General features: G+C 38.5%; 1 protein-coding gene across 1 annotated transcript in view; it reads left to right on the top strand.

Annotated features, from left to right (window-relative positions):
* The first annotated feature begins 237 nt into the window (after window positions 1-237).
* Window positions 238-20,153, top strand: part of LOC134202371 (patched domain-containing protein 3-like) — a 60,094-nt gene continuing 40,178 nt past the window's right edge. The window contains exon 1 of the mRNA XM_062677382.1: window positions 238-376. The gene's annotated coding sequence lies outside the window, so the exon portion shown is untranslated. The remainder of the gene's footprint in view (window positions 377-20,153) is intronic.

The following is a 20,153-nucleotide window of genomic DNA, read 5'->3' on the forward strand; positions in this document are numbered from 1 at the left end:
CTATTTTTTGTCAAAGCATATAATATTTTTGCATTGTTCTACGACCCAGGCCAATAAAATGACTGTCCGTTTATCGGAATCAGAACGGTAGTCTTTGTGTCGATGTTCATATTAACCGGCATGAATCGGTGGCTCAGTATCCGTTTTAATACAACAACATTAAACCAACCGGCGGCGCGGTGGCGATGTTGATGACCGCCCATCGACGCGCGCGGTGGGTCGAGGCTGTTCGCGTAGCGCTAGTCATTGAGTGGTTCTCGTCGGATTCGGACGCGTTTCTCCGAGCTATCAGCCCGTTAACGGATTTCGCGATTGCGCACACTGTGTTCTTATTCTGGATCACACTGTTTGACTCATAGCGTGTGCATATAAATAGGTCGGTGCTCGTCGTTTACTTCAGGGGATAAAGTTTTAGCGTAGCTTCACTCCTCGCGATGCAGAAATCGGGAATGACGCGAGCATATTTTTGATGATACACGCTTCTACAGGTTCTATGAGCAGGAAAACAGCTGGTCGTGATGTTTTGATTTTTGTTTTGTTTTGTGGTTAAAGTGTGTTGGATGATAGCAATATCACAACTGATCGATAAAGTGATACTAGCTTGTATGATTCGTTTTCTCAGGAAAATGTTTTACTTACAAGTGCATGAAACACGACAACTAAAACAAGTTTAGTGGAGAAGACGGACTTACTTATGTGTAATTACATAATCGGATACTTGTACAAGCTTTCGTTAACTAGTGCTGATCGTAAGCGGTCTCAGTACATGCAAGTCGTTGCAATTCATCCTAATTGCAAGTTATACATCATTCTGGCTCACGAACGGTTGAAATGAGGAACGTAATTATAAGCAGATAATTGAAAGCAAACCAGAAATCGTGGCCCTTGAACTACAGCACAGAACAGTAAAACAACTCTTTATCAATTATTGACAATAATGATGATTATTATTGACTACGTCCTTGGTTGGCTGTTGAAATCGACGCAATGAATTGAGTTCCCTGATCTTATCAGTGTTGTTGAATGCAATGTGAAAATGTCTTGGTATATCGTTTGGTGACATGTTCTGAATACGCTGTTGATAATACGATACCAAAAAGCAAGTGCAAGTCTTTTACTAAGTTCAATTTATTGGACTGTAACAACAAAAAGTTGCAAACAGTTGCTAAATTTTATCCTTAGTGTTAACACTTACAGACAATTAAAAACATTATTAAATAGAGTTGATCGAAATTTTTAGATAATAAATTTTACGCATGCTGCGACGGAGCAAAGCTGAAATAGTGAAATTTTGCGTTGCTTCTGTATTGAGTGGTGTTCCCTTGAAAACGAGAGTAGATTTAAATTTTAATTCCGAGAGGCTTGTCCTTAACCTTTTATAAGGCAGACGAATCTAAACAATAAGACAAATTGTTAAGAAAATTATTTTGAGACAAATTGTTTACATTGTATTGAACTCAAATTATTTAACTTATATAAAATATAAAATGTAGCTTGGCCTGCTTTTCAACTTAGGTCTCTATCAACATTTCCACAGTTATTTCAATTATAAGGCTGCCTGCCATTTCAAGTATGTGTTTTCTGGGTGACAAACAAAATGATCACACTATTCCCACGATGTTGTACAAGTTTCTCACTAGAAAACATCCTGGGCTAGACCGAGAATCGAACATACCGAGCCTACGCCTTTGTTCGCAAGGTTAACTGGAGACCTTGTTAGGCATCCATAACAACAAGTTTAAAAAAAATGCTTTTGTTTGAAAAATCCTTAGAAATTTTCATTGGATGTTCATTAACACAGCGATGATCTGAGATCCAGTATGTAGTACTTTTCAATAATTCCGTTTTGTAAAAAGTATGTAGATCTTCAACCAAGTTGGCTCCACAAATGGAATGAAATCGTTATATAGAGACAGAAAACAATCACACCCAATCTGCCCATGATTTCATAGTTGACGTATCAAACATTCAAAATTTCAGCGAATTTAGTTTATTACACCTTTACTAGGTTATGAAAACCGCTGTAACATCGATACGTTGCTTGTTGCAAGTCTCATTTAGGTGCTTACTTGTTGAAATCAGAGCGTAAAATATCAATTTTCATGAAGCTACTTCAGTCTGAATTTTGACAAACATCGCATGATTATTCAAAACATAGAATGAAAAAATCAGACGACTACTCCACGAACTCATTCATTCGACTGTCACTGAGTGTGTTTACTATGTGCAGAAAAAAATATAATTAGCATTGTTTATATTGATGTTTACCATTGAAAGTGCCTCACGGATGCAAATCGGATTCAGTTCTATATGATAAATTACTTCACTCATTTAAAACGTGTTTAGATTTCAGATAATTTATCAGTTTGTAGAATGTGCATAAATATTCAATGACCAATATTCAATCGAATATTGACAGTCCAGTGCTGACTATGAATGCGTCTGATAGTGAGCTGACAAGTGAAGAAAGGTGGACTTCACCAAAAAAATTCAACACTCTGGTTGAAATGCTTTTAATCTGATGTTTGTCTTTAAATCATTCGAAATTCACGCGCAAGTGCAATGGTTGATACGTCAACTATGAAATCATGGGCAGTAATCCAGCGCTAGCATATTAAAATGTGAATACACAGGATTCTTTTTTTACACTATTATTTGCCGCTGGTTTTTCTTTGATCGTGTGACTTCAATTGAATACCAAAATCTTCGCAACTTGTTTCAAAAAATCCTGAATAAATCAAAGAAAAAACACATAAGTTATCAAGTAGCATTACATTAGTACTGCAATACATTCTCAATGATTTCTTGAATATTCTTCTTCTTATTATTTTTGACATTACATTTCCCAGTGTTCATTAGGCACTTCCACAGTTGTTAACTGCGATATTTCAAAGCCGAGTTTCCATTTTTTCATTCTGATATCATGAGGCTAACTCGATGATAAATTTATTTTCCCATTCAGCATGGTCTTTCCTTGTAGCCGCGCATCTTACCGCACGGCTAAGGAAGGCCCCTCTCAATGACTTATACATTTTTCCAATTTATCTGGACCAGACAACAGTTGATCTGTATGTCTGTACGTCTGTACTATGCAAAAAAAAATCTGGAAGTTTGGCATCCCTTTACAGCTTATAAAATAATTAAAGTACGATCTATTACATTTTTCCATACAAAGTAAACGCGTAGGTACAGAAATGCAGATTTTTTGAGATGCCATAAATCAATTAGGGGCTATGCACAAACCACGTAGACCGATTTCACTTTTTCAAACCCCCCGTCCCCCCTAGTAGATTTTCGTAGACTTTTCCGAAACCCCTTCCCCCTCCCCATGAAGTCTACGTAGACTTTTCCAAATTTTACAAAACATCATAGGGGAAGTGCACCGGTTTTGACCAACCCTGAAAAATACATTTTTTTTTCAAAATAATCGATCAGTTAATAGCAGCGTTGAAGCGTGAGGGATATATCTCTTATTGGAACTAATAAAACCCTTACGAATTGGTTTATTTTTGGAGTTATTCGCAAAATTGGCCAAATTAGGAACATGGCCAAAACCGGTACAGTTCCCCTATGTGATTGGAAAAATATTGAAATAAACCGCGTTTTAAAAAATTCAACTATTCAATTCCATTTCCATTTCCATGTAAACATTACAACAAAACTCGAATTTCAAACATAACAAAATCCAACAAAACAGAAATTAAATTGAAAAGATGTCATATTTGATCCTCTCTCCATAACTCCTGCAATCAAATCTCAAAGCCAATTAATTTAATTACCGTTGAATTCAGTTCCTCATAGAGCTGTGCGCCACCATCGCCGACACTTTTGCATCGGCACGCCACTGATAAAATCTGTCACGCATCTGACCTATAATTCTCAACGTCTGTTCAAAATTGTGAAAACCGAAGAATTTTCAGAATTTCGAAAAATTTCGAGTTGAAATTCCGAGAATGTCAAGTCTACATTCCAAAAGTTTTGCGTGAAAAATCGTAAAATTTCCTAATTGATAACCTTCCCAAGTACTCTAATATTTTATATTTTATAACGCTCTTGAAGACCATGATTTACTCTTCAAGAGTATTATAAAACCAGCATAAAATCAAAATGTTACTAGGGTTGAAAGCTCCCAGGTAATACTACAATGAACTCTTCGTGATAATTCCGTTGCTTTTCTTGGAAATTACATTTAATATTCCGCTGAATAATCATCTGTTGGAATTCCAAGAATTTTCTTTTAAATTCCAAAACTTTTCCCGTTAGAATTCCGAGTAATTTTCTGTGAAAATTTTGAATTATTACCCGAGGTAATTTTAAGTTCAAACGGACATTCTGAAATATTTCCCGTGGAAATTTAGAATGATTTCCTACGATATTTTTAATTTTGTCTTGCAAATTTGGAGCAATTTCATGAGAAAATTTACAAAAATCTCATGGACAGAATTTTTGAATAATTTTCGGTGGAAATTATGAAGAATTTTAATTGAAATTTTGTGAACTTCTCGTAAAAAATCGAAAAAAATTCCATGAAAATTAGAAATTTTACAAAATTGCAATTTTTATTTGTGGCAACTCAAACTGTTTTGGTAGGAAATTGAAACAATTTCTCGTAGTTGGTTTAAACAATTTATTTTGAAATTCGGAAAATTTTCCATCGATAATTCCAAAGAATTTGCATTAGAACTGCCGAAGGAATTTACGAAGAATTTTTCACGGGCATTTCTGAATAATTTTGCTTATATGTCCATAGAATTCTAGCGAAAAATCTGAAGAATTTCCGAAATTAAGAAATTTCAAAAGAGTCCGTTGAAGTACGACATAATTTTCATAGTTTGCAAAAAAGTTTCTGCCGAAAATCAAAAGAAATTCTAATAGAATCTGTAATAAAATCCAAGTGAAGATTTTGAAAAACTTTCGATCGTTTTTATAGAATACTTTGGAAAATTTTCCTGTCCAACAGAGAAGAATTTCCTGGTGAAATTCATGATTGTCTTAAGCCGTAGTTCAGACTTTTACTTCAGTGAAATTCATAACATTTTTATGTAGAAATGCAAGAGATTATTTTTGTAAAGTCATGCAAAGAAAACCGGATGTATAAATGCTGTATAAATCGTTTTCAAAAAAATAAAATAAAAAAGTCTACGTAGACTTCTGGTATATCCCCCCGTCCCCCTTCGTAGACTATCTTAGACTTCATCATTTCTTTGTTAGGGCTGCCTATTCGATTCTGTATACAAGTTGTGTGCAAGTCACTTGTATACAAGTTTGACAAATTTTTTATCATCAGGGTTGGTAGGGGAACTGGGGGTAGGACGCCCACGTTAAGGAAAATGCCATTTTTATCAATGAAAACCACCATTTCAGACAGTTTTCATCAGCGCATACTGAAGAACAGCATATCTGCGACTGACTACCGATAACAGATATCTAATTGTCCATTTTATTGCACAGAAATTTGATTTTTAAAAAGCACCCGAAAAATGATTTTGAAACCATGCGGGTTAGATGCGCCAGTGGATGGGTTAAAACGCGCATGTGCTTATCGTACTGATTTTCATTTTAATTGCCTACATTAAGGCAATTAACCGAATGTTTCAGCTGTTTCGGTCATACGAAATGAGCATGGGCGTAATGCCCCACACCGACCTCAGAAGTTTGAAGGCCCATAAAATCGTTTTAAAACCATTTTTGACGACGATTTCGTGTGGAACATAAAGAACACGAGTAAGCAGCATGGCTCATGGCTCAATTATTAATTTATCAATGTATAACAGCGACAGAAAGACTAAATTCCACTGAGCTAGAATTGCATCAAAACACGCAAAAATCGTTTTTTCGAGTTTTTCATGTATAACTAGAGAAAAATCATGAAATATATGTATCCAATGGCAATATTTTTCATTGCTTTATCGTATAGACTATTGAAAATAATCAAAATGGGGATATTTAACCTTATTCAGGGGTGGCGCGTTTTAACCCCTATGGGCGTGCTACCCCCACTTCCCCTACTTTTCATTTCGGTGAGACGAAAACAAGCGATTTTCGGGCCGAAAGAGAATATTTTTTCTAAGTCTGTATGGCGGAGAAACACCTTTCACTCGTTATTTTTAAACTAAGATAAACGAAAATCGTGCCTACTTAATGACATTCTTTTTTCGTTCCATCATTCTTACGTCCCACTTATCTTTCGCAAAAATTTTCAGGATAACAATAGGGTTAGGGCCTGTTCACAAATTACATAATGCTTTTGGGGGGAGGGGGAGGTCCACCTTGTGTTATACTTTTTTACACTAATTGGTCGGGGAGGGGGTAGGTACTACCAAATGTTACGCATAACGTGAATACATTTTTTTAAGTTTTTTAAATCAGTAATTGAAGTAATTGCTGTTTATCGTTATTTACTGCCGTTCTACGCATAAATGTCCCATGTACATAGGAAATCCCAGCAAACATGGGACAATTATGCGTATGACGGCAGTATATTAGTCATTATCGAAATCAAACATGCTGACATAGCAGGACTGATATGCGTAAAAATACCAAGCGAATATTGTATTTCTTTACACCGCAGTTCCGAAAAACTATGTAAATGGTTATGATCGCAAATTCTATTTTCGTTCCTACTAGCTGCATTCTTGATATCCTTGATTTTTGATCACGTGCCTTCCCTATTCTAACAGTGTTAAAAAAATACCAAAACCCAAATGCTTCAGAGAAAGAAAAAAAAATCTGCCTTTAAAATTTTCATAGTTACGCGTTACATGGGGAAGGGAGGGGGCTCCAAAATTGTTACCTTTTGTTACGAGGGGGAGGGAGGGGGTCAAAAACTCGGATTTTTGCGTTACGTAGTTTGTGAACAGACCCTTAAAGATAAGCGCCTGAAAATTGAGTGACACTTTTGCTTCATTTTGTTGGCTGGGTGCACACAAACACACATCACCTCAATTCGTCGAACTGAGTGGATCGGTTTGTTTGTTTGTTTGTTTATTAATGACACTTTAAAGGTGCTTTCGTGTCAGGCAGCGGGGTTTTGAAATACAATTTAGTTTACAATGGCATTACGATCACATTTGAGAGAGAGTTTGTAGAGGACGAACGTAAAACAAAAAAAGTGTTCTTCGATCACTAAGGAAGTCCAACAAGTCTGTCTGGCCTGTCCATCAAAGTCGTTAGTTCGCCAAAGTCGTTAGTCCGTCAACGTCGTCTAGTCCATCAAGCTCTGATGTTCTGGTGTTCGAAGTCCGGATCCGTCACAACAAGTTCTTCCAGTTAGTCTATACCGTCCAGTCCGTCCATTCCATCCAGTCCGTCCAGTCCGTCCATTCCGTCCAGTCCGTCAAGTCCGCTAGTTCATCAAACTCGTTATTCAAGCATTCATTCTGTGTGAAAATCCGGATCGTCAGTCTGAGTCGTCCAGTTAGTCCCACCAAGTCCGCCCAATTGTCACGTCATGGAAGATAGTTGCCTGAACAGCCTAGTTTGGTGCAGGAATGCCAGCAGCTTCGTCGAACTTTCTTCATCGTTTTCCAGGGAATCGGTCAAGCTGGTAATGCTGATATTGTTTCTTTGACGCTCTTGCTCGTACTTCCGGCAATGTAGGATAATGTGTCGTACGTTCACTTCAGAACCACAGCATTCGCAAGTGGGCGGCGGGTATTTTTTTAGTAAAAATGTGTGGGTAAGCCGAGTGTAGCCGATCCTAAGTCGCGTAAGCGCACGTTGGTCAGCTGCACTACCTCGGTCTACCCATCTTTTTGTGTCGTACTTCACTTCCCTTAGTTTTGAGTCCCTTGTTTCGTGCCACTGGTGATCCTATCGGAGTCGAATTGCCTGCTTTACCGCTCTTAACGCGTCTTCACCCGGAATGGGCATATCTATGGACGGTTGTCTCCTCGCCTCGTTCGCTAATCGATCAGCCTCGGTATTTCCAATCACGCCGGCATGTCCAGGGATCCAGCAGAACCGAACACGTTTGTTGCGGACCCTCTCTTCGACTTCCTGGATCCATGGGTGTTTTGATTTCCCGGATTCTAGTGCCAACAGGCAACTGGCCGAGTCCGTGAGAACCACGATCTCACCACCGACGTTGGGAATTGATACCGCTTTCTTTAAGGCATACGCCTCCGCAGTGAAAATGCTGTATGCCTTTTAAGGCTGAATATTCCTGCGAGGCCGGTTGAGTAAAATGTGGCTCCCACAGTATCTTCACATTTCGAGCCGTCGGTGTAGACTACTGTCGACCTATGGAACCGGGTCGAAAGCAGCTGTTGGACAACTGGTCGGACTCTATCCGGCGGATCGCCAGCTCGCACACTTCTCTTCACATCCCACACAATTGACGGTTTTCGTGCGTGCCACATACGGTCGCTCTGCCTCACTAGTTGGTCGATAGCGGGTAACGCTGTTCTCGTAAGTTCGTGTACCCGGTCCGGCGCTCGTCGGATTAACGGTAGAGTGCTGTTGTTGCTGTTTTTAGATAAAATCCGGATGACCACCCTAGTGATGATTTGAACTGCCAGTAGTTCGAATGGAAGGGTTCCAGCTTCGGCCATGACCGAGATGATCGGGCTGGTCACGAACGCTCCGGAAGCGTAACGAACCATTTTGTTGTATACAGGAGCGAGTGTCTTGTAGTATGTCTGGCCCTCCTCGGCTCACTAGTCCCACTCCGTACGTCAGCTTCGAAGTGACTACCGCTGAGCCGACCTGCAGTAGCTTTGAACGATTGCCACGCGGCAGTTTTGTTCCGATCATCTGGAGAATCCGTAACCGGGAGTCGCATGCTTTCTTTACCGCTGTACAGTGTGGCTTGAAGGTTAATGTTCGGTCAAGAGTGACGCCCAGGATTCGCAGACGGCTGGTTTTCGGAATGGCAGTTCGATCAATGGTGATCTGCTTCTCTGGCTCTCGACGCGCGTTGGGGCTACAGTAAAACGTCTGCGACTTCGTCGCCGATGTGGAGGATTTAACGCTCTTCGCCCGATCGGTATATATGTAACACTATGGGTCTCCGGACCTTCTATAAATAAAATGTTTTTGGAGCAATCATATAGCCACATATAGCCTTTACGTATACTTAGTATACGAAGAAGGCAAAAAATCTATTAGGAAACTTATGTTTTCCGAAAATTGAGAAATTTTGTCAAAAAGCACAATTTCGTTTTTTCAAATAAAAATTTCGTTAAACACTGTTTTATATCATACAAAAATGATAGTTGATTGACAATGTAATATAATACACGATAAAGAAATTTCTATCAGTGCATTTCCGTCTGTTTTATATTGCCGTGGAAAAGTGTCCATAAAATGAAACGTCCTTAGGTTTCATTGAAAGGAAACGTTTAAAAGTCTATAGTTTACTAAAAAGTCCACATGGCAAACGCCCCAAGCTTCGTGGCTTCTTGCAAGTTTCGTTGGTAGTTTGCAGTCGTATACGATTAATGAGTTGTAACATTTCCATTAAAATGCCTAACGATGCTGAGAAAAATGATTGCTCTACGGGGAGTAAATGGCGCCTTTTTCGTTTTCAAATACGATTAATACCCCCAATATAATCTCAAACACTCTCAATTCGACATAATCGAAAATGTATCTCTTCGTGTATTTGCAATTTTCGAGAATTGTATTTATTGAATTATCAAAATTGTCACAAGTAAATGTTTTCTATATATAAATAGTAGTTTACCATCCAGAAATTATTGCAGGCAGCAATCAAGCCTACCTGTGGCATTGTGGTTATATTACTCAATTATTTATAGGAATTTGTCAATATTATTCATATATACAAGTCTGGAATAAATTTCCACAAAGTGAGATTTTTTTTCGCACAGACAAACACTATCTCGTGGTCCTTTCTCAATAATTTATTTTCGGAGAGAACTCTCCACAATACATTGGTGTGCTCAAAACAAGGGCCTCATACGCCTGTCACTGGCGAACAAAGCTCGTGTACTCTGCATCGAAGCTTAGAACCGGTGTTAGGGCGCAATCGTTAATGCGAACATTTTTATATTCGGTTAGTTACTGCAAATAAATGTCTTTTCGAGACCCTATAATCAAGCAGGTATCTCAAGCATACCACATCGTTATATTGCTGCATGATTGTGTGTTTAATTTTGATAAAATATCGAAAACAAAAGTGTGCATAAAAATTGCCTCGCCATAACAAAAAGGTGGTAGAGAATTAACACTGTTGTTTACAGTTTAGAACCAAATCCAGATGTCGCACATGTTGGGGTGGGGGTTCAGTGCTCCGCCTTCTCCCCCTGGCTCAAAAGGCAAAACTTAGAACCACACCAAAAGACAGCCTTGCAAAACAAGTCCGTGAATTATAGATTTGCCCACATTTTCAGTTGACACCAGAATGAACTGGAAACACAGTTAGTTTGGCTGATCCAATGGAGGATGAAGGAGTGCAGGTTGAGTTTAGCCGTTCGGTTGGCATCCGATTTTTCCGTTACCTTCGAAGGTGAGCGGTGGTTTTACGTCAGCAGCGCCAGCGGTGGTAGTATTAGTTTATAATTTATAGCCCACCTGTCGATTTAGTTCAACTATCTTGATCGCTACATCATAGTGGAAGGATTTTTAGAAAATGGCAAAGCCATTCTAAACTGGTTTTCTGTTCTTTCCATTTATTTTGTGCAGTGGCCTAAAAGGTGACGTAGAAGTAAGATCAATCTTTGAATTACATCTTTACCGCATTCACCTTGCCTTGTACGCTTTACATTTTCAACGCAACTCACAATTCGATTAACATTTCCATAGAACCATAAATGTTGACAAACATATATAGACTTTAAAAGTTGGTAAAATTACTCAAAATGTTTACACAAACAATTTCTTGAAGATCTGAATTGAAAATATTCGGAGCAAACAAAAAATACTATTTTGATAAAACATTGGGAAATAATTCTCCCAAAGGATCAAGTTCATGATGTCTTTCTATGAAGCCCACAACAAACGAGATTCAACAGTTTTATACATAGCACAGGCAACATTTTATCTTGATTAATTCCTGTTAAATTTAGTTTAGTTTAGTTTAGTTAAGTAGTCCTAACAAAAATAAATTCCATCCCAGGTGCTGTATATTTTTTTATGATCGAATCCAGAAGATGCCCATAGCATCCTATTATCACGAATTGTTGAAAACCAAAATTATTTTCTGCCTTGCGTATCATAATCACAAACCACAATCTTATTCAACGAACTGGTTTCTTGGCAAAGTCCGCAATCGGAACTAAGCACACTGGGTCGAGGCCGCTGATCAATGATCATTGTCACTAATGTTCGCGTGACCAATATCTACTTCATTGTCAGTGCCGGCGCTGCTACTAGGTGCCGGTAGTCAACGCGTCGCACTAATGTTCCGAACGCTGCATCACGACGCACATCGTCTGCTACTAAGTTTTATTAATGAAGAGAATAGGGTAAAATGCCCAATAGTGGACCCCCTAGTAGCGGAATTTTGCTTTTCCTGTCATACGGCTTAGAAATTTTCAAAATATTAACTCTGCTTGATATCTAACAACAAGCTATGCATCCCTCTTCACGATACATACATAAAACACCCAAATACACGACGTTATTCGTTGAAATTAACATTTTAAAGTCTAACTGAATTCGCCCTATAGTAGACCCCCTGGGGGTCCATAATAGGAAATTGCTTCCCTATAGTCGACACTTCATTTGATTTTCATGTCCCGTTTCGGGACGTTCTTCTTCCCTATTATGGACCCCCGAAAATATTCCTATAGTGGACACTCTCGTGTTTATTTTTTATAGAATTGTAAAAAATCATCTAATTTGACTTTCCATAGCATTTCCAATGCATGTAATCAAATCATAGGACTGTAAGGTAGGTTCTCCCGATAGAATTTTATAGCGAAATGTTGACATTGTGCAGTAATAATGCAAAAATGGCTGGAGGGTCCACTATTGGTTGGGGGTCCACTATTGGTCACTTTACCCTACAAGTGAAGAATGATTCAGCAGAACTGCCGACTATAAACATTTACTCCAGTACTCGGTAATATTATTTACATTTTATTTATAATTTAGTAGTTTATGTGAATCATTATTTATAATGAATATATTTTTACGATAGTTGCAGTTCCTCGAATATCATTGGAATTTCACACTATATTGCTAAACATTTCTTGCACTTTATGATGAATTTAGTATGATGCATTTACCAAGCACCAAAAGATCAAATGAATGTTGATGTTTTTATGGGAATGCGATTTCCTACTAAATAATAAAAACCTGGAAATCCTAAGATATAATATGAAATAAATTAATGCCCCAGCTACATGCTAAGGTACTAGTTTAACTAGAAATAGAGGTTGTCGACATGAACGGATCAATACATTGCGTTTGAAAACGGCCCAGCTATACTGTTCCATAATGATGGGAAAACATGGGCTTGTTTGCTTTTAGTGCTGGAATTTCTCATTTTCATTGGGAGATGTCACGCGATATCTACATAATATAGGTTCCTCATCATCATACTCACATGATGAAAGCTGTTCTTCTAAATTTTCATCGATTTTTAAGTCATGAAAAGGTATAAAAAGACGGGTTATCCGCCTAACGTATATATCATATAATGATATTTCAATCAAATGCTCTTCTGTTATAGTATAACAGAAATTGCATTTAATTCAAGTGACAACGACAAGCAGATAACAAGCTTAAGATAGTTCAGAAGGTAATAATGCATTTTAAGATGGACTGGACACCTGTTGCAAGGATTGATAAACGTGTTTAAAAAAACGTTTTGGAAATCTTTCTGATTGCTAAATTAGTTGGTGAAGATTTGGAATTGGTCAGACAAACTACCCAATCTAGTGGTAATGATTTATTGTGCAATGCAGAGGAAGATATTCGAATGATTGATCCAAGTTCAGTAAGTTTTCAAGTAAATGCACTGTTAGGATTCTACAATTTCAACTTTTGGCTATTTTTCTCAATTCATGCAAGGGCAAAACAAATTGAATACAGATTCATATACTGCAACGAATGCCAAAGGCGTTAAAAATGCACCCTGCGTTTGCTCTACTATTGGCCAATGATAGTCTATGCTTCCTTTTTATCGTAATTTTGTAATTTTCAAATTTATTTCCTATATTTGTCTATCAGGAACGGTAGCACTTAGAAAAACCCAGATTAATCAACCTAGCGGTGATGGTGCCTTTCTCGTGCATTATAAAAATAGTATTTTGGCTTTTACTCTTGAGCCCATAGTCCGATCTGGCCAATTTTCAATAGGAAACAATGGGAGAATATTCTGCGTCGAATGCAACTTGTTGCGAGTAAATCGGTTAAGGATAAGTGCCTAAAAAATGAGTGACATTTTTTTCTCAATTTTTCTATAAAAAAGTGGTGTTTTGGCCAAAACTTCCGAGCCCATAGTCCGATATGACCAATTTTCAATAGGAAACAATGGTAGAGTATCCTGCGTCGAATTCAACTTGTTGCGAGTAAATCGGTTAAGGATAAGTGCCTGAAAAATTTGTGACATTTTTTTGGTGGGTGCGCACAGACACACACACGCACACACACACACATACACACAGACATCACCTCAATTCGTCGGGCTGAGTCGATCGGTATATAACACTATGGGTCTCCGGGCCTTCTATAAAAAGTTTGTTTTTGGAGCGATCATATAGCCTTTACGTATACTTAGTATACGAGAAAGGCAAAAATACTGTACACCAATGGAAATTTTACGTACTTCCATAAAATCGAGTCAACAAAACCATAATAAAAATATTTCGACCATTACTTTTTTGTCCATCATTTCATCCATCATGGATATGACCCATAGCGCAAAAAAGTACATAGGGGAACTGTTCCGATCTCCATCTCACTGTACATATATCAATCTCATCGCTAAACAAAGAAATACGGCACCAAATTCGTCGCTTCTTTTTGTCAACATGCGTGCTCACTGCTGAAAAAAATCACAAAAATAATAAACAAACCAAATTTATTTCCATTGCTTTGTTTTTGATGGGATGGAAATAGGAGCTATGAGATGAAGTGGCGAACCGTCCCCCTATATTATCTGCTACAACATAAATAACATTACAAAAAACAAATCAATCCCTTCACGATGTAAATCAGCGAGGCTGTAGAATTTTACAATGCAGTTGTCATAGCAAGGATATTTAATTTTGAAAGAGAAACAAAGATGAAGGACCTTAGGATCAAAAACAACTTGTAAAATAAGAAATAAAAATAATTTGATTACTACTAGAAGTGTCTTGCAGAGTCCAAAGTAAGATCGATTTCCGATCGAGCCCAAGTACGCGAACTCACCAACTACCACCATAATGACACAAACTTCTGATTGGTGGCTAACACCCTGTCTCTTGAACCTATTTCTATCATAAACCTACTCGTCTTTGACGTGAAGAATACAATACAATTGTACCTCGACGAACTATAAGACCACTGGCATCTCAACCCGTACGCGTCGTTGTCTCGTAGGGACACGGCAGGTATTTTCGTCTGTTCGTCATAGTCTCGAAAACCAATAAAAGAGACGCTTTTTTGTAAAACTCATACGTACCAAATCGTAAGCTCAGGAGAAACGTTCTGCTATAGTGGAGTTCTAGCAAATGTACGTTGCTTTCGTTGGTTTTAGTCCCTACGACGATGGACGGAAATACCTGCCGTGTCCCTAGTTGTCTTTCGCATTCATCCAATCTCCGATCATGTTCAACACCGGCCCTTTTTTAAAGTGTTGTAGAATGCTCAAGCGATCAACGATAAGGTCTCCTGGTAGAACATTCATAGATCTTTAAATCCTCAGTGCACTCTTCTCCTCTTCCAGTTGCACGTGTTCATGTAGCGGTAGCAGATTTAGGATTGCTCCTAGTGGTTTCGATGGGGTGCTGTGCAACGGTCGCATAATAGCCATACACCCAAAACATCCTGGAGCTCAAAACATGCGATCTACCCGATCAACCAACTGCTAAACATCCCAGCAGGTCCATTGAGCCTGAAGAGTTTCAATCATTATGTTTACTAGCAACTACAGACCTTTCAGGTTCTCTAAAACGCCCGGGAGTTCAAAAGATGCGATCTACCCGATCAACCAGGTCCTAAACGATGTATTTCAATAATTATTTTCACAAGCTACAATAGGCCCTCCATGATTCAATGCTCTTCAACTCGATATCGACTCGTGGAAGCAAATGATACCATACTAAAATTAATATCTCGGTTACTCGAACAAGGAACTTCTATTCCACATCTCGACGTATTTTTGAGTCAACGGTCCTTTCATTAGCGACTCATAGAGGATCGGCTGTATTGTAGACCCTGTTTGGAGCTCGGATCATATGATCTATCCAATGAACCAACTTATGAATGGTGTATGATATGATAGCCCAGTAGGTTCATTGAGTAGATATGACTTTAAACATTATTCATACAGACCTTTTGGACCCAAACGTCCTGGAAACCACAACGATTGAACTACTTGATCATCCAAGTCCGAATACGCAGAACAAATCGAAATTAGTATCATGTACTTATTACACAGGATTCGGTAAATACCGATGATATGGATACAATATCAGTATGTACACAGTTAAAAATTCTGAAAATTACACGCTATGTAAATATTTGAACCCATATTTTTTTTGTTCAATAGCCTTAAATTTTACATTCAACTTTTTATTGTACGCAATATTGAATACAAGCTCCATAGTAACGGTGACCTGTAATTTTAAAAAGTGATGGAACAGTGAGTCGAATCGAACGGAGCATTTTTGTTACATCATATATGCTGTAACATTTTATACTGTGTAAGGCACAACAGTCTACGAGCGATTTTATGGCACGGTATATTTTCAAATCGTCCGGATAAAGCTGTTTTTCGGAGGTCAGGCTGTTACACAGATCATTGACGAAAAGAATAAAGATGAGCGGACCTAGAATACTGCCCTGCGGTACTCCAGAGGGAATATCATAGGCATCAGACTTGGCGCCATGTACTTTGACGAAAGCCTTGCGAGAGGATAAGTACGGTTTTAACCACCGAATGATCCAGGTAGGTAAGCCAAGTCGGTCAAGTTTTTCTATCGCATGTGGCACCTTGTCAAACGCCTTTGAAAAGTCAAAATCAATAGCGCGTCGACCTGACCTGGCTACGGTTCTCCAATTCGTCTAGCACTGTATGAGTGAATGCTATTAGGCTGGATGTCGTCGAGCGCTTTTTCATGAACCCATGTTGATACTCGGAGATGATAGACTGTACTGCTGGGTATAACACTTCGTGCAAAAGACTCTCAAAAACTTTGGCGAAACAGTTCAAGATTGATATCGGACGGTAGTTCTCTACACTATGTATTTTACCGGATTTGTACACGGTAAACACTATCGCTTATAGATCGATTGTAAATTGAAGTAATGGACATTGCCAGCGATGAAGCACATTGTTTGATGAAGGTGGGCGGTAAGTGATCGGGTCCCGGTCCTTTTGATGTGTCAAGCGAGCTGAGAGCTTCAAAAATATCCGCATTGCTAAAAGTGACTTGAGGAAGCCGGACGGAATACGACGGAAGGCTTTCGATGTAGCTTTGATCCAAGGGAGGAGGATTGTCGTCATGTACTGAGCGGAAGAAGCTGGCAAACAAATTTGCTGTTGCGTCAGGTGATCGGGAGGAAAGCGTACGATAAGTGACGTCAACAGGGATATTGTTCGACCCCTTCCGTTTTTTAATGTAGGCCCAGAACGATGAAGGATCATTTTTCAAATTTGCTTGAAGGCTTTCCATGTACTCACGGAACCGACAATGTTGTCAGTATATTCTTCTTCAGCTAACCGCAGATTAGCCGCGTTCACTTCAATCCTGTTTCGGAAGAACTTCTTCCTACATTTCCGCTGACGATTGCGAAAATTCTGGAGCTGTGGCGTCCACCAGGGTTGATTGTACTTCTTAGATGGTTGGCAAATTTCAACCGGCACGTTTTCTCGGATGATCTGTTCGATGGTGCGATAGAACGCGGTAACAGAATCGTCGATTGAGGCATAATTCATAACATGATTCCAGTCCAGGGCAGTAATCGTGCATTGGCGATTTGATAATCACACCTGTTGAAGTTGTAGCCAACGTCACTGATCTTTCATCGCGAGAACGGACGTCAACGGTTAAAACTAATGGCTTGTGATGAGGGTCAATTTTTAAAAGAGCAGATGGCGACTCGAAGAGATCTATGATGCATGGATCGCTTACGAACACCAAGTCAAGATGTTTGCCGTTTGCGTTCAGAAGATCATTGATCTGATGCAGACCGGAGGATAACAAGGACTCTGGTAGGGCAAGCTCCTGCTCAGTTGACGCGTTGATAGGCAGGTATCCGTTAACTTCATCATCGAAATGCCAGACTAGATTCGGAAGATTGTAAACTCCGAGGCAAACAATGACGTCGCAGGAATCGGCAGAAGATCCTACGAATTAAACTCAACAATATTTTGGAGTACCTTGCAGAACCCATATTTACGAAAATTGGGTGTGCATGATGAGTATATACCTATTGAACCAGATAGGGTGAGTACCGACGATGAGGACATTGAAAAAACCTTGATTGATACCGTGGGCTGGACTCTTGAACGTTTCGGAATACCATGAGCATCTCTTATTCTAAAAATAGGCTTTGCATGATGCGTATATGATTATTGAACCAAATTGGGTGTATACTGACGATGAGTACATTGCAAAAGCCTTGATTGATATGATAGATGACGTAGGCTGAACTCCAGAACGAGTACCTTGCAGATCCCATATTCGAGAAAATTGGATTTGCATGATGCGTATATGCTTATTGAACCAGATTGGGTGAATACCGACGATGAGAACATTGCAAAAGTCTTGATTGATCTGATAAATACCGTGGGTTGAGCTCCAAAACGTGTTGGAGTACATACCTTGAACATCTCGTATCATCACAGGCATAACGTTCAGGATGGCTCAACTTGTCTGAGTATTCAGAACTATCAAACAATGTGATTTAGGGTTCAAGAAGCGAAATCTTCCCAAGGTTTCGGTTACCTGGGTCTTCAGGGTATAGTCAAACTTGACCCCTGATATTTTTTCCTGCAAAGCCAACATCCTGGTGAACAGTTTTGCTGAAGAAAGTGGTGACCTATCTCTCTTCTGTGATTTTACACAGCCAATCTAAAACGCTGGGCATATATGACGTCCTGGAAGGGTTAAGGGATTTAGAAGGAATTATTCTTATCCTAATATTTAGAGTCACCAAGGATTCAATATTAGGAGCGATCAAGAATGCTAAACGTTTCCATCTAATTATGAATATGAAGGGTTTTCTGGTGTACCGAAAATATATTAAAAATTATCTAATTACCTCAATTATCTAAAGCCTGTCCACGTTAAATTTCGGACACCCATCATCCAATGCTATTTTTTAAAATTTTCACAAACCACTGAGAAGATTAATTTACATGACAGATAAATCTCTCTGCTTTATGTGATTCTTTGAGCATATTTTCATTCTTGTCAAAGTGATGAAATGGCTACAAATCAATTGGACATTGTCTCAGTGTCCGAAATTTAACGTGGAGAGGCTTTAATTACCAATAATTATCTGAATAGAATTATTGAACTCCTATAGGATTTCTTTGACCGGCAGTTAAATCAATCTGTAAAAAAAATAAATCGTTGAAATCTACCGAGCAACACAATTTGACCACACCTATGTGGTCGCAACAACTCAAATAGCAAATAAAACAACACCCCCCCCCCCTTCTGGAAATGAAAATGAAACAGAAATTTCTGCATAACTCAAGCACTAATCAGAGAATAACTCAATTTTAGGCGAAACGAAGTTCGTCGGGTCTGCTAGTAATAAACGCTGAAATTGGAATGGTTGTCCTAAAAATCGTAAAATTGATGGGGTCAAACGCAAGTGTATGTGACAAAAACTTTGTTTTGAGAAAAATTAGGGCAAAGTTTTTCGATATTTTTTCTTTTCATGCGAATTGTATGGAAGTTCAAAAAAATACAAATTTTCCGTGACCATCAGGGAATCAATATTCGAGCAACGCCTAACAATATACTCTTTGTCATCAACAGAGTTTATTACTGACAAACGCACTTCGCAACAAGCCTTTGTCAGAACCCAGAGGAGCAACATCCAATTTTTTTACTATGGATTTTGACAGGTTTACCTGTTCGCTCTTTTTTGGGGGATAAATTTATCCCCCAGTGTCAAATAACCCCAATACTAATTAATTTTGCAATAGTATGTGCGTGAATTTTGAATGTTTTCGTTTTTACAGGAGAATATGATGCAAAACGCCCATACCACTCAATAATGCAACATTATACAATATGTAATGAAAAAATAGAGAAAAATTTAACGAATTATCAATTAAAACAATTTTACACTCGATTCCATGCTTCATACCAAAGAATGTTCAACTTATTTGCTCAATTATTTAGAATGCTAGTTGCACAAGGTACTGTCTATGCCTTTGTTCGTTTTATATCATTTTCACCCTCGCAATTATTTATGTTGCATTCGCAGTGCACTCGTATTGGTGATTCAGAAAAGATGTGACAAAGATGGCGTAGCTTGTCATCCCCGTGTCAGAACCCGAACACAATATGACAAGAATCATTTCCATTGCATGCTCTGATATTTCCGAAAATACGATGCTATTTTCGTAATCAGAGTTAGATTCTCAAATATTTCCATAATAGCAGAAACTACGATAGCATAAAACCGAAATTTGCTGTAAAGATAATGCAAAATAATGGTATGAAAAGTTAGCAACAAAATTGTCATCTTTTTTGTTTCTGACAAAATAAATCGCATCTTTGTCATTATTATCTCCGACAAAAACAAAGCTTTCTCGTTGACTTTCTTTTGTTGCTTGTTTCGCAAGCGCATCCAAGAAAAATTGATTGCCTGGTGACCATATCAACATATTGCGGCAAAGCTCTAAAACCAAATCATTTTTTACTGTAGCTTCTAACCCCCTCAATTGCAAGTCATTTCTGCCAAATATGTCATCTACCCGATTTATTAAACCTCTTTTTCCCCACCCACGTTTTGGAACGTGGACGCACCTCTGGAGTCCATAATAGGAATATCTCATTTCTACACACTCTAAT

Source organism: Armigeres subalbatus, unplaced genomic scaffold, assembly GCF_024139115.2.
Source record: "Armigeres subalbatus isolate Guangzhou_Male unplaced genomic scaffold, GZ_Asu_2 Contig120, whole genome shotgun sequence".
Taxonomy (NCBI): Eukaryota; Metazoa; Arthropoda; class Insecta; order Diptera; family Culicidae; genus Armigeres; species Armigeres subalbatus.